The sequence below is a fragment of the Vicugna pacos genome, chromosome 1 (genome assembly GCF_048564905.1).
Source record: "Vicugna pacos chromosome 1, VicPac4, whole genome shotgun sequence".
NCBI classification, from domain to species: domain Eukaryota; kingdom Metazoa; phylum Chordata; class Mammalia; order Artiodactyla; family Camelidae; genus Vicugna; species Vicugna pacos.
Genome location: NC_132987.1, coordinates 36,861,971 through 36,877,124, shown reverse-complemented (window position 1 = coordinate 36,877,124; position 15,154 = coordinate 36,861,971). Strand labels below are relative to the sequence as shown.

The 15,154-nt window shown below is 37.2% G+C and overlaps 1 long non-coding RNA gene and 1 other non-coding gene across 3 annotated transcripts in view; one reads left to right on the top strand and one right to left on the bottom strand.

Annotated features, from left to right (window-relative positions):
- The first annotated feature begins 2,439 nt into the window (after positions 1-2,439).
- LOC140696222 (uncharacterized) overlaps positions 2,440-15,154 on the top strand; it is a 155,249-nt gene continuing 142,534 nt past the window's right edge. For both annotated transcript variants that reach the window (XR_012072390.1, XR_012072398.1), the window contains exon 1: positions 2,440-3,194. This is a non-coding gene — a long non-coding RNA (uncharacterized lncRNA). The remainder of the gene's footprint in view (positions 3,195-15,154) is intronic.
- LOC116281533 (U6 spliceosomal RNA) lies at positions 11,963-12,069 on the bottom strand. The gene has a single exon (XR_004191001.1). It is a non-coding gene; the product is annotated as a U6 spliceosomal RNA (small nuclear RNA).

Below are 15,154 nucleotides of genomic sequence, written 5' to 3'. Positions count from 1 at the left end.
ACATAGGGCTATACAGCTTGCACTGGGTCCTCCAAATTACGTAGCCAATCCTGCTGTAAGCTTTTGGAATTCCCCTGAATAGTTTAATTCTATTCTCAGGTTTCCATTTCTTACTAAACAAAGTGCTTATGTGCACATAGTATCTAGTAATCGATTTTGAAAATCTACATTTCAGAGTTTCTAAATGCATATTTTAACATCATTTTTTAACATTACTGATTTCTGGATACACCTTTAAAATTGGCATCTTACGTTCCCTGTTGGTCAGGTGGCAGTCCGGATTCAGTAGCTATTACCTACACCCATGTAAAGATAAGCACTGTTTTCCATATTATCAAGCCAAGTTATCTACATAGTCAGAACAACACCTGTTGTGTTTGACACTCAAAATGTCTTCAAAGAGACTGTCATCTTTTTAAAAACCTCTTTGAATTCTCTCCAGTCTGTTAAAAAGTAGACTTTACTTGACCTCACTGAAGTAAGAGAAAACATCACCTCGACAGAGTCTTTGAACTATCTCAGAAGGAGGAAGTCAGAACCGGGATGTATATAAGGGTTTGGGGGAATCTGAGCTCAAGTGGTTTATGATGGGTCTTTTAACGCAGAAAACAGATGGGACTTAGCTAAAGTGTGTGAGGCTTTTGTCCCATTCATATTGTGTTCAGAAATTTCCTGAAGCAATGTGCAAAGTCATTTGTGGGTTTACAAACTTATCTTTACTGAAACAAGCTACAATATCATGGGATACAGGTTATCTTAATTTGTTTTTAAAATTGAAGTTTACTTGTTCACGGAAAGTGTATATTTTAAACTAACGGGGGCTTCACTACAATTCCACATTAGGGAAAGAGCAAAAGGCAAATGCTTGACATCACTACTACTTTCTACTCAGATACTGGCATTGTCTGGGATTTGTAGCAAATGCAGTGTCTTAGTTTCCATTCCTCCACCTCCTAATCTGCATTTTTAACAAGATTATCACTGTATTAGTCTAGATTCTCCGGAGAAACAGATCAATTACATATATATACATACACATAACTTGCTATATATTATATATAGGATTTATTATGAGGAATCAGCTCATGCAGTTATGGAGGCTAAAATGTCCGAAGATCTGCATTTAACATGTGAAAGATTCAGGCAAGCTGATGGTATAGTTCCAGTCAGAATCTAAGTCCAAATGCAGAAGACAGATGTCCCAGCCCTCAGACAATCAAATAAGCAGAAAGAGTGAATTCTCTCTTACTCTGATTTTTGTCCTATTCAGGTCTTCAACAGACTGAATGAGGTACAGCCCTGTAATACTGCAGGGGGCAATCTGCTTTACTCAGTCTACAAATTCAAATGTTAATCTCATCCAGAAACACCCTCGTAGACACACCTAGAATGTCTAACCAAACGTCTGGGCACCTCATGGCCCAGTTAAGTTGGCACATAAAATTAACCACCACACTCACAATGTATATGCACATAAGAAATCCTGGTTTCAGATACCACTGAAATGAGGCAGCCTACGAGTAGAAAAAGCTGTGTTAACTTTTGACACCAAATTGGGTGCAAAAGCATAGTCTTTCAAACTAAATATAATGCAACTAGAGGAAGGAGAAATTGCCAACTTCTTTGGAAGACAGGAATTAAATTTTAAAGAACCAAGAAGCTAGTGAGATAGATTCAAGTTTCAGGCCAAACCATTGTTCAATTGTTGACACTCAATTTGTCAGAAAATTTGCATTTTGGACAGAGCTGTTTAACTTCCATGTGATTCAACTGAGCAAATGCGAAGAGTTTAGTAAATTTAGAAAGGACTAGAATTAAAACTTGAAGGAGAGTGTCAGCAGCTTGGAAGAATACCCCAGAGCCTATAATAGAACTATTTTTAAAAAGAAATGCTGCTGCACAGTTAACAGTCTTGGGGACACAGGGAAAATATTGCATGGAAAAATCAATATATCAATGACTCCAAATTGAAAAGAGATTCAGAAATTCAGACACTGAATTTAAAGACACTTTAGGAATACCTTAGTTTATTCCATTACAATTTCCATTATGGACTATAAGAATGATTAATACATGTTTAAAAATATATATCAAAACTTTGTCTTAGTTTAGTTTGGGAGGTTTTGTATATTTGTTTTTAGTTATAAATCTTTACTGCAGCTTCTCACAGCAGAACTGAGTTTGCAGCTCATCTTGGGTTCCTCAGAGTGGGGCCCTGGGGGCTAGGGCACAGGAAAGGAAACAAGCCACTGCCAGGGAGGGTGGCCACCCCTGGAGGAGACAAAACGTTCACAAGTTCTCTTGTTGTGCCACACTGCAGGGGACCAGGGTCTCTGGCCATGAGGTTCCTGAGGGAGAACACGGGGCAGCTAGGGGAGGTGGGGGAGGGAGGGGAAACGGGCTGAAGGCACCAGGTTCCACCACTTGACGGTGATGGGCTATGCGCACACGCTGGTGCGCAGTGCACCTCCCCACGCCCAACCGGATATCGCCGGTGCGCAGGGCACCTCCTCAAGCCGAACCAGATAGGCGTAGATAGAAGTTGTCCGCAAAGGCGCAGGGGAGGCCCAGCGGCTCCAGCGGCTCTAGCAGCTCCAGCAGAGACCAAACCTCTCCAGACAGCAGTGGAGCTTGATGATGGGCCTGACGAACTCGGGCAGGTCTAAGTGCTTCCCCAGCACCAGCAGTTCGCCATGTTTGGGAAAAGACTTTGGCTTTGAGGGTCCGTCTGAAGCTCCCACGAACGTGAAAAGTTGCAGGATGCTTATGATGTCCCACTCTGTCAGGACCAGCTCTCGCTTCAGCACCTCTGGGTTCCGGTCAATGCAGTTCTCCGCCTATGAATTATGACAGAATATCCGTTGTTTTCTGCTGTTTTTTTTTCTTCATTCCTTCAAAAAGTAGAGCGTCCCCGTGGCCCTCCGGCTATTCCTGCAGCAGTTAGCCAGGAGCAGCTGGAAGCCCTTCCTTGGCTGGGGAACTCGTGCTCCTGGCCCGTAAACAGCCAGTTGGAGTAGCGTTTCACAAGGGCCTGCACCTGCTCGGCCTCGAGGAAATCCCGCAGAGCGTGGTGCGTCTCCAGCTCCCATTGTGGGGGTAACTGCTGTTCTCAGAGAGAATCTTGCCACCGAGCAGCTCTTTCCTCTCCCAGTCTGTGACCAGGAGGCTCATTTCCAGGTTCCAAAGGAGTTGAGGTCAGTAACTTTCGTTTCTTTCTTCACAGTGGTGTCTAAAATAATGATATGTTACTTTTATAGTTACTAGCATCTTCAGTTTGATGAAATACAGCAGTAATTCAGCAGGTCATAGGATCAAAATTTTCATTTGCTTTTTTCCACCCCGAGGCTGCAGGAGATAAGATATTCTTTAGCAAAGTCACAGATAGTTCCTGGATTGATGAATAATATAATAATATAAGGATTTTAGCATGTTATTTTCTCCCTCTATGCTATCTGTGTCTTTGGTGGCAGCCAAACCACCATGCAGTTACTAAATTTCTTCTGTCCTTTTCCTTGTGGTAGGGAGTAGCCATCTAAAACCCTGAAGACTTCAAAGAGCACCTCCTTCTAGTAGATGCTCTGTATCAATTTAATTACCTCTTCCATTAGCACATGTCTGACTGCCAGACTCTAATACTAAAACTAAATTTGTAGTGCATTCAGCCTGAATTAAGCCAAATACTCAATCTCCAATTGTTCCTACTTCCTGAGAATCTCTTTCTGGAAACCTGTACCCAGTTAGAAGTATTTGTATCAGTCAGAGATCTTGGTTGAAAATGTCAGAAATCAACTACAGTTAAGTGCACAAAATATTAACTTCTTAGAAATATATTGCCTAGCCAACATGATGGTTCCGAGTGCCATTATTAGCTGATTTCACAGTCCCAGACGGTATATCGAATGAGTACATGTTAGGTCAAATATCCATATTCTACATGTTATCAAAAGAACAAAGAAATCTAGCATCTGAACCATGTGGCTTTGGCAGTAGAAAACAGAACAATTCCCCGTAAAACTACACAATGATATATTAATTAAATGTGGAAATGTGTTTGAGATGCCACTCTGGAGAGAGGATTCATTGTGTCTTCAAATTTACCTAAGGATTTTCTCAGGTATGTGTTAGGGATGGGGCAGGAGATAAAAGAGTTATTCCAGGCTGTGGGAACAAAGCACCAGGGTGCACACATGTCAGAATTGTAGTCTGGGATTCTAGTTTAAGATGACAACTACCAACATTCATTTCTTTTTCTGTAAAAAGTCCTGTTGAAGTGACAGAAAAAAAAAAGTGGTACAAATTAATAAATACATGATTCTACCGGGATAGAAAAAGGAGAAACAGTGGGAGACCTTTGTTTTTTTGTTTTTTTTTTTAATTTTGGGAGGCAGAAATCCCACTGACCAATGAAAGTGGAGAAAGAATGTGAGGGTATATTTGGTATGGAAAGCAAGATGTGTTGTGTGACAGAAATGCAGGCGATTGAACAAAAGACTGTATGGTGAACAGCAGAGCTAGATCTTTCACCCTTTCCACATTTTCAGGAAAATAGGTTGACTAGAAGCACCAGTGTTGGGCCCCCGGTTAAGACCATAGAAGGGCATAAGTTGTCTGGGAAGGGCTTGGGCTCTGTGGAATTGGTTCCTCAGAGAAAAGGCCCACTTACTTGGCATTGAATGGTTTCATTTTCAAAATCACCGATCTACTAAGTTAGCTGCTTTCTTCATTAAATAGAATTCTCCATCATCTCTTCCATTTGGGGGAAACATCTCTTAAAGATACAGAACTACATAGCTGGTGAAGAAACCCATGCTATCAATCCATATTAGTAAAATTTTATTTACAAATTCAAAACATACCCAAGGGGAATTTGAGAGCTATTGACTCAAAAGAGGAAAAAAAAATTTATGGGAGTAAAAAATGTTTTAATATTTTGATATTTGTGTATCTCTGGTCCTCACTGCCTTAGTAAAATTGTGTGTAAAGTGTTGTGTGTAAAGTATGTGATGTTTAAGCCTCCTTTGTTTAATAAAGAAAAGAGAGACACATCTTCCCCACTCTGTCCTCCTTAGGGTGTCTTCTTCAGAACATAGGACTTTTTAATTTTACAAGGCAAGGTCCTGGGCCTTCTGATTCATGCAACTGTAAATGCAAACTTCCAGGGTTATAAGTTGGAAGGCCCTGGGATTGGAGACAATCACAAGGTGTATTTTCTTGTCTTTCAAGGCACGAGAAAAGTTTTTATTTTTCTGTTTTACTTTTTTTGTATAAATTGCATGAAATTCTGTCCAGACCCTTTAACCATTCTTGTTTTACCTTACATGCGTGCAATTTGTTAATACTTAGCCAATTACGTAATTGTTCTCTGCCCCTTCTGCATTGGTAAGGAGGGGACTTTTGTTGACAGTACTATTTATTTTCTTGATAATGTATGTGTGAGATTGGCTCTAACCATTCAGACTGCTGTTTCTGGAAGCAGAACCTTCACCTCTCATCCATCTCTAAGAATTTTTGTACTGAAATACAGGATGCGTATAGGGAGCCTTGCACTAAAACAAAAAACAAATGATGTAATTCAGAGTAGCATTTCAGCACATTGTGTGAAATAGTTGAGGCAGAGATGATTTCTACAAAGTTCCTCAAACCGTATGTAAACCTGAAATTATGCAATTTCTAGTCAATTCACTGTATGTTCGCCTTTGTCTTTTTTACTTTTTCCTGTGGCACACCATTATTAGCTATGAGAATTGAGAGTAGAAATGAGTTTGTTAATCTGATAGCTTGTTTTGATCTGGCTTCCTTTTTTTCCCCAGTTGAAAATATATTCAGAGGCTCAAGTGGTGAATCATATTTGTGTCTGTAATATAGATTTAAATATGCTTAATTCTGCTTATCTGTCTGAAATGTTTTTTACATAATATTTAAATAATATTTAAGTTGTGTTCTGTGTTTAGAAATCATGTGATTGCACCATTAGATTCTATTTTTAACCTTCTATCTAGAACATAAAGTTCTACTGCAATTATTACATCGGGGCTACTTTCACTGTAATTCCAAATTGTCATGGGTCCATTGGGAAAGCTTAAGATGTGTGTAATGGTGATGTGAGTTTTATTGGACTTCCTTCCTCAAGAAATAGCCATACTAATTATTTTCAGTGGAGTGTGTTTGCCAGTTGGATTATCCTGCGGCTCCTTCTGTGTGAATATACTCTCTGGCTAGATGCTATATTGTGTGAAACTTCATGCCTGTTTATCAGGCATTTGTAAGTCCCTAGATAGTGGTTGGTGCTGGCTAGGGCTCTTGTGGGTAAGAAAAATAATTCTGGTAACCAGAATAGACATCAATTCCTTTGGGAATGACTTGTTACCCCTGGTAACAATGGATAGTTTGTTTTTCCAAGGAAACATGCATTATGGGTGCTTCAGAATTGGTACTTCTTTGACACATTAAACATTTTGAGAAAGCAGGAGGTAGATTGTGAGAATCCATGCTCTTAGACTTCTTTGTGGTCTCCATTTCTAACCCAATGATTACTGCATTCCTGTACCTGCCCTGCCAGGTCTGGCAGAACTGATAACAAAGACTGTTTAATATCAACTGGTTGAGTAATTTTGTCTACTTGATTGTTCAGTGCTCTGTCCATAGTGTTCACTGGTGGGCATTTATATTTGACATGAAAAATTTTACAGTTGATGCCATTTGCATCTGTCTGTCTGCATGCCTCTCTCCTAGACTTTTTTTTATCTGATAGTCCAATTTTTTAACTGTTAGGCCACTCACCCATAATTCCACAAATTCTCATCTCTGACTACATTTCCTTTCCCATAAAGTCAGTGAATAGTTACAATAGTAAAAGATCTGTCCATTGGGAAGATTTTCACTTACTGTCATTCAGAGTTACCTCCAAGTATGGCTGGAGTATAACCTCTATTCATTTTTTATTTGCTTTATGTACTGGGCCAATCTATCCCTAAACCATGCTTGTTTTTTTTTTTTTTAATATTCTCTCCAAACACCATAGATAACAAGATGAGGGAGGGATGAAAATAGGGTGGATGACATGGGAATCTAGGCTGTGTACTTATGCAATTTACTTATAGTATTTACGTCTAGTCCTGCTCAGGTTCAGTCCTTAACATACCATTTCTATCTTACAGTGAGCTATTACTGGATCTACCCAATTAGATGATGACTTTATGGATTGTCAAAATGAGCATATACCCATTGGGGATCTTCTTGAACCCTACTTATCAATCTGGCAGCCAGGAAAAAAGATGGGGACAGCTCTTGAAGGGGCATTTGTTGACTTGCAGGGAAGAGGCCTTTGCAGGTTATTCCTGTATCAAGGAGCCGAAAGTGAGCTCCCTCTGAAGACTTGGGGGTTCAGATAAAATCTTCAGAGGAATCCACACAGGTATTCCCTTTTGAAGCTTCATCAACTCAGGTTTTCTCAACCAGGGCCCTAAACACAGCATAACAGACATGCCTAGCCTGAGTATTTGATAGTATTTATAGCTCAATGATCTTAATAATACCCTGTGTCTGTTCCTCAGTTGCTCCTAACTCACTGAGAGAGCTAAGGGCCTCTTTGTAAGTTAGAGTGGAGGTTCTCTGACTCACACCTTTAGCCACATCTTGTTTATCATCATCCTGCTTCAGGGTATCAGTGTAACTTCCATTCCATTACCGTTGTATGTATTGTTCTTCGTGAACTTTTCAAAGACCTTGTTCATTACAGTGGACAAGGCATTCCCTTCCATCTTTGTACCACTACCATCTTCCCCTGTTGTTTTCCAAGAAGCTGAGGCAGTTCCTGATGGCACTTACAGTAGGAAGCAATCAGATGGGAATCCACCTTATATGAGTTTCTCTCTTGAAAGGAGATACGAGCAACTTTGCCCATGACTGCAATAGTTTATAAACTATATATTATGTGCTTCCTATAATGATAAATTTATATGATAAAATAGCATGAGAATATGTTTATTCAACATTTAATAAATTTTTCCTTAAGAACCCCACTATGTGAAAATTGTTTAATATATGATCTCTATACTCAATTTATCCTCAAAATGGAATTTGTGATATATGAGTAGCTATACTTAGTGATAAGTATAAGCTCATAATAAATTTCTTAGGAAACAAGCAAATCCCATGTTTAGAGATTGGTAAAGTTAGAAGTCAGTGCACTTGAAGAGAACAGTAAGAAGGCAGGATAGAGGTTCCATTTAGGCTTGAAATTCAAATGACAGCAAAGTTGGGAAACATTCCATAGAGGAGAAAAATGATGAGGAAATTAAGTGCAGATGAAGGAAAGTACAGGGTGCTTTCAGGGAAGGAGAGTAAGCACTTTAACTGGGTGCAGCATACACAGTACAAAAGGGAGTGCTGCACGTGTCTGGGCTGTGGCAGATCGTAGAGGGCCGTAAGTCTTGAGTGAACACTAACCCAGGGCAGCTGTGGAGCTGCAGTTTTGGCCTAGGCAGCTGGCCTAGGTAGTCACTGAAATTTCCTGATTTCATTAAGGTTTACCAACACTTCATCAGCATAGAATCCATGGAGGCATAATGTCCTTTGCTGCTTGTTTTGTTGAAGAACTTGCTAACATTTTGTAGGTGAGTGGATAATAAAACAAACAGAATAAGTTTACCTTCCTAAAAAGAACCTCATCCTTTATATAAGCCCTCTCCCTTCATGAATAAGGACACAATAGACTTCATAATTGGTTCCTTCCTGTAAGTTTTGTCGTCATTGATGAAGTGTTAAACAAATTCAACATAATGGGAAAGAAAAGGCAAAGGTAAATTTCAGAGATATTAAGAACGCATAAATGACAAGTATTTGCATATAATGGGATATATGAAATTAAGGAGAGAGTGCAGTTAAAGACGAAGAGTTTGGTGAAAAAAAATAAACAGAGATAATGAACAACTGAGTGAAACAATGCCACAAATGCAATCCAGCACTAAAGCCTAGTGATTTAAGTTTGGTGAAATAAAAATATACTGTGATTGTATTAAATTACTGTTTGCTTTCTGAAAAATATTAGTCTTTTCAGCAAAGGTTAATGGAAAATCTATTTAAAAAATCAAATGCTCATCAAGTAAGAGTTCATGAGTACAGTATATAATCCAACTTAATGTGTCCACTATTTTTCAAAGATACTAGGAGCTAATGAGAATCCCTTAGCTTAAAATGAGATTACTTCTATTGAATGATGCTGGAAGTAAGGATTTGTTAGAATAAGTATAAGTTAATGCTCCATGTTTAATTATTATCTCATAATATTCCATTTATTATGATATTAATAACATGAAACTATATGCAGGTTATCTTCACATGTACATGTACCTACTTCAGGTCAATTTGAAATTAATATCAAGTATTGAATATTTTTGAAGTTTAAATGTGAATTATGTTTGACATTGTGGCCAGTTACAGCAACAATAAAAATTTCCCTTAAAAATACCAATACCAAAATTAATCATTTATATGTCTTCAGTTTCTTAGGAAGCAAGATGTTAGTAGGCTCTAATAAAAACACATCTTGACTTTATCTAAAAAGTGGATATAGATGCTTTCTGTTGCACCTTCCCCTCACATGTATTACCTAAGTGCTTTAATAAGAATTTTCAGCTTGGATTTTACTTGGTTAGCTATACAAATGTTGAAAATTTCATACTTAATGAAAATAATTTGTTATAAAACCCACTTATTCACATGTATCTACTGACTTAGTGTATTTCAGAATTATACTTATTTTTAAGTTTGTACCTTTTGACCACTCTCACCCATTTGGCCCACCCCACACCCCTACCTCTGGCAATGACCAATGTATTCGTTACATCCATGAATTCAGTTTTTTAGGTTCCACATTAAAGTGAGATCATATGGTATTTGTCTTTCACTGACTTATTTCACTTAGTATTATAAATACCCTTAAGTTCCATCCAAATTGTCACAAATGGCAAGATTTCCCTTTTTATGGAAGGATAAAGTCCAGTATATATATGCATATATACACATATAGTTGACCCTTGAGCAATGTAGGTTTGAACTATGAACTGCAAGGGTCAACTTATATGCAGATTTTTTTCAATAAATATGTACTACAGTACTAAACAATTGGTGGTTGGTTGAATCTGAGGATGTGGAACTACAGATAGGGAGTCCTGACTATAAAGATATACTCAGATTTTTGACTGTATGAAGGGTCAGCACCCTTAACCCCAGTGTTGTTCAAGGGTCATCTATCTATCTATATAACATAAAATCACATTTTCTTCATCTATCCACAGACATGTAAGTTGCTTCCGTGTCTTGGCTATTGTAAATAATGCTGCAGTGAAAAGAGTGTTCAGATATCTTTTGGAGTTAGTATTTTGTATCCTTTGCATAAGTAGCACAAAATTTTTTGAGGAACCTCCATATTTTCAATAGTGACTGCACCCATTTAAATTCTCAACAACAACAGTGAACTAAGTTTCCCCTTTCTCCCCAATACTTTGTTGTTGTTTCTTATCTTTATAACAGACATTCTAACAGGTGTGAGGGGATGTCTCATTGTGGTTTTGATTTGCATTTCTCTGATAGTGATGTTGAGCACCATTTCATGTACCCTTTGGCCATCTGTATGTCTTCTTTGGAAAAATGTCTATTCAGATCCTCTGCCCCTTTTAAAAATAGCATGTTTAGTACTCCATTATTGACTTGTATTAGTTCTTTATTTATCTTGGATGTTAACCCCTTTTCAGGTATAAATGGAAAATGTTTTCTCCAGTTTGGTGAGTTGCTTTTTTTTTTTTAAATTTTTTTTAATTGAAGTATAGTTGGTTTACAGTGTTGTGTTAATTTCTGGTGTACAGAATTAGTGATTCAGTTATATATATATATTCATTCCTTTTTGTATTCTTTTTCACTAAAAGATACTGAATATAGTTCCCTGTGTTATACCACAGGACCTTGTTGTGTACCTATTTTGTTTACAGTAGATAGTATCTGCAAATCCCATACTCCCAATTTATTGCTCCACCATACCCTTCCCCCCGGTAAACATAAATTTGTTTTCTATGCCTGTGAATCTTTTTCTGTTTTGTAAGTAAGTTCATGGTGTCATTTTTTAAGATTCCACATATAAGTAATATATGGCATTTTTCTTTCTCTTTCTGGCTTACTTCACTTAGAATGACAATCTCCAGGTCCATCCATGTTGTAGCAAATGGCATTATTTTATTCTTTTTTATGGCTGAGTAGTATTCCATCATATAAATATACCACGACTTCTTTATCCATTCATCTGTCGATGGACATTTAGGTTGTTTCCATGTCTTGGCTATTGTAAATAGTGCTAGTATGAACATTGAGGTGCATGTATCTTTTTGAATTAGAGTTTCTTCTGGATATACATGGATATACTAGGATCCCACTCTGGGCATAAGTCTATTTTCAGTTTTTTAAGGAATCACTATACTGTTTTCCATAATGTCTGCACCAAACCACATTCCCACCAGCAGTGTAGGAGGGTTTCCTTTTCTCATACCCTCTCCAGCACATATTGTTTGTGGACTTTTTAATGATGGCCATTCTGACCAGTGTGACTTGATACCTCATTATAATTTTGTTTTGCATTTCTCTGATAATTCATGATATTGAACATTTTTTCATGTGCTATTGGCCATTTGTATGTCTTCATTGGAGAATTGCTTGTTTAGGTATTCTGCTCATGTTTGGGTTGGGTTGTTGTTTTGATTGAGTTGTATGAGCTGTTTGTATATTCTGGAAAGTAAGCCCTTGTCAATCACATTGTTTGCAAATATTTTCTCTCGTTCTGTAGGTTGTCTTCATTTTGTTTCTAGTTGCTTTGCTGTGCAGAAGTTTATAAGGTCTCATTTGTTTATTTTGGCTTTTATTTTTATTGCCTTGGTAGCCTGCACTAGGAGAACATTGCTAAAATTTATGTCAGAAAAATATGGACTGCTTCATGGATTTGCGTGTCATCCTTGTGCAGAGGCCGTGCTAAGTTTCTCTGTATTGTTCCAGTTTTAGTGTATGTGCTTCCAAAGTGAGCACAGTGTATTCCCTTTTAATTTTTGTGATGGTTTCCTTTGCTATGCAGGAGGTTTTTAGTTTTATGCAGTCCCACCTATTTATTTTTGTTGCCTTTGTTTCTGGAGTCATTGCCAAAAATTCCTCACCAAGACTGATGTCAAGGAGTTTACTGCCTATGTTTTCTTCTAGGAGTTTTGTGGTTTTAGGTCTTATTTTTAAGTCTTTATTCATTTTGAGTTAATTTTTGTGTAGAGTGTAAGATAGTGGTCCAGTTTTATTCTTTTGTATTTGGCTGTCAAGTTTTTCCAACACCATTTACTGAAGAGATTGTTCTTTTCCCGTTGTATATATTGGTTCTTTTGTCATAAATTAACCACATATGCATGGATTTATTTCTGGGCTCTCAATTCTGATCTGTCAATCAGTGTGTCTATTTTTAATGCTGACACAAAGCTGTTTTAATGGCAATAGCTTTGTAATATAGTTTGAATTATGGAAATATGATGCCTCCAACTTTGTTCTTTTTTCTTAAAATTGCTTTGGTTATTTGGGGTCTTGTGTGGTTCCATACAAATTATAGAATTATTTTCTCTATTACTGTGAAAAATATTATTGGACATTTGGTAGGGGTTGCATTGAATCAATGGATGGCTTTGGGTAGTATGGACATTTTAACAATATTAATTCTTTTGATTTATGAGCATGGAATATCTAATTATTTGTGTCTTCAATTTATTTCATCAATGTTTTATGGTTTTCAGCATACAGTTATTTCACTTCCTTGGTTAAATTTATACCTGAGCATTTTATTTTTTTTTTTATTTTTTAATTTTTTTTAACATTTTTTATTGATCTATAATCATTTTACAATGTTGTGTCAAATTCCAGTGTTCAGTACAATCCTTCAGTCGTTCATGGACATATACACACTCATTGTCACATTTTTTTCTCTGTGATTTATCATAATATTTTGTGTATATTTCCCTGTGCTATACAGTGTAATCTTGTTTATCTATTCTACAACTTTGAAATCCCAGTCTATCCCTTCCCATCCTCTACCCCCCTGGTAACCACAAGTCTGTATTCTCAGTCCATGAGTCTATTTCTGTCCTGTATTTATGCTTTGTTTTTGTTCTTGTTTTTTAGATTCCACATATGAGCGATCTCATATGGTATTTTTCTTTCTCTTTCTGGCTTACTTCACTTAGAATGACATTTTCCAGGAGCATCCATGTTGCTGCAAATGGCATTATGTTGTCGGTTTTTATGGCTGAGTAGTATTCCATTATATAAATATACCACCTCTTCTTTATCCAGTCACCTGTTGATGGACATTTAGGCTGTTTCCATGTTTTGGCTATTGTAAATAGTGCTGCTATGAACATTGGGGTGCAGGTGTCATCCTGAAGTAGATTTCCTTCTGGGTACAAGCCCAGGAGTGGGATTCCTGGGTCATATGGTAAGTCTATTCCTAGTCTTTTGAGGAATCTCCACATTGTTTTCCACAGTGGCTGCACCAAACTGCATTCCCACCAGCAGTGTAGGAGGGTTCCCCTTTCTCCACAGCCTCTCTAGCATTTGTCATTTGTGGATTTTTGAATGACGGCCATTCTGACTGGTGTGAGGTGATACCTCATTGTAGTTTTGATTTGCATTTCTCTGATAATTAGTGATATTGAGCATTTTTTCATGTGCTTTTTGATCATTTGTATGTCTTCCTTGGAGAATTGCTTGTTTAGGTCTTCTGCCCCATTTTGGATTGGGTTGTTTATTTTTTTCTTATTGAGTTGTATGAGCTGCTTATATATTCTGGAGATTAAGCCTTTGTCGGTTTCACTTGCAAAAATTTTCTCCCATTCTGTAGGTTTTCTTCTTGTTTTACTTCTGGTTTCCTTTGCTGTGCAGAAGCTTGTAAGTTTCATTAAGTCCCATTTGTTTATTCTTGCTTTTATTTCTTCTAGGAGAAAATTTTTGAAATGTATGTCAGATAATGTTTTGCCTATGTTTTCCTCTAGGAGGTTTATTGTATCTTGTCTTATGTTTAAGTCTTTAATCCATTTTGAGTTGATTTTTGTATATGGTGTAAGGGAGTGTTCTAGCTTCATTGTTTTACATGCTGCTGTCCAGTTTTCCCAACACCATTTGCTGAAGAGACTGTCTTTATTCCATTGTATATTCTTGCCTCCTTTGTCGAAGATGAGTTGACCAAAAGTTTGTGGGTTCATTTCTGGGCTCTCTATTCTGTTCCATTGGTCTATATGTCTGTTTTGGTACCAATACCATGCTGTCTTGATGACTGTAGCTCTGTAGTATTGTCTGAAGTCTGGGAGAGTTATTCCTCCAGCCTCTTTCTTTCTCTTCATATACCTGAGCATTTTATTGTTTTGGTGCAGTTGTATATGGAATTGTCAGTTTCTCTTTATGATAGTTATTAGTGTATAGGAAAGCAACAGGTTTTCATATATTGATGTTTGTATCCTGCAAGTTAACTGAACTTGTTTGTAGCTCTAACAATTTTTGGGTGGAGTCTTTAGAATTTTCTTCTCCAATATGAATACCTTTTAGTATTCTTGTCTAATTGCTCTGGTTAGAACTCTCAATATTATGTTGAATAAAAGTGAGAATGAGCATCCTTGTCTTTTTCCTGATTTTAGGGAAAAAAACTCAGCTTTTCACAATTACATATGATGTTTTCTGTGGGCTTGTCATATATAGCCTGAATTTATTGAGGGACTTGCTGTCTATATACATTTTGTTGAGTTTTTTCCATAAATCATGAGGACTTTTGTCAAATGCTTTTTCTGCATCTATTGAAATGATTATATGATTTTTATACTTCATTTTGTTAACATGGCATGTCACATTGGTTTGCAGATGTTGAACCATCCTTGCATCAGTGGAATAAATCCCACATAATCATGGTGTATGATCCTTTTAATGTTTTATTGAATTGATTTGTTAATATTTTGTTGAGGATTTTTGCATCTATATTCATTAGGGATAGTCTATAATTTTCTTGTGGCATCCTTGTCTGGTCTTAGTATCAGGGTATTGCTGGCCTTTAAAATACATTAGAAAGAGTTCTCTCTTCTGTGTTTTGGAAGAG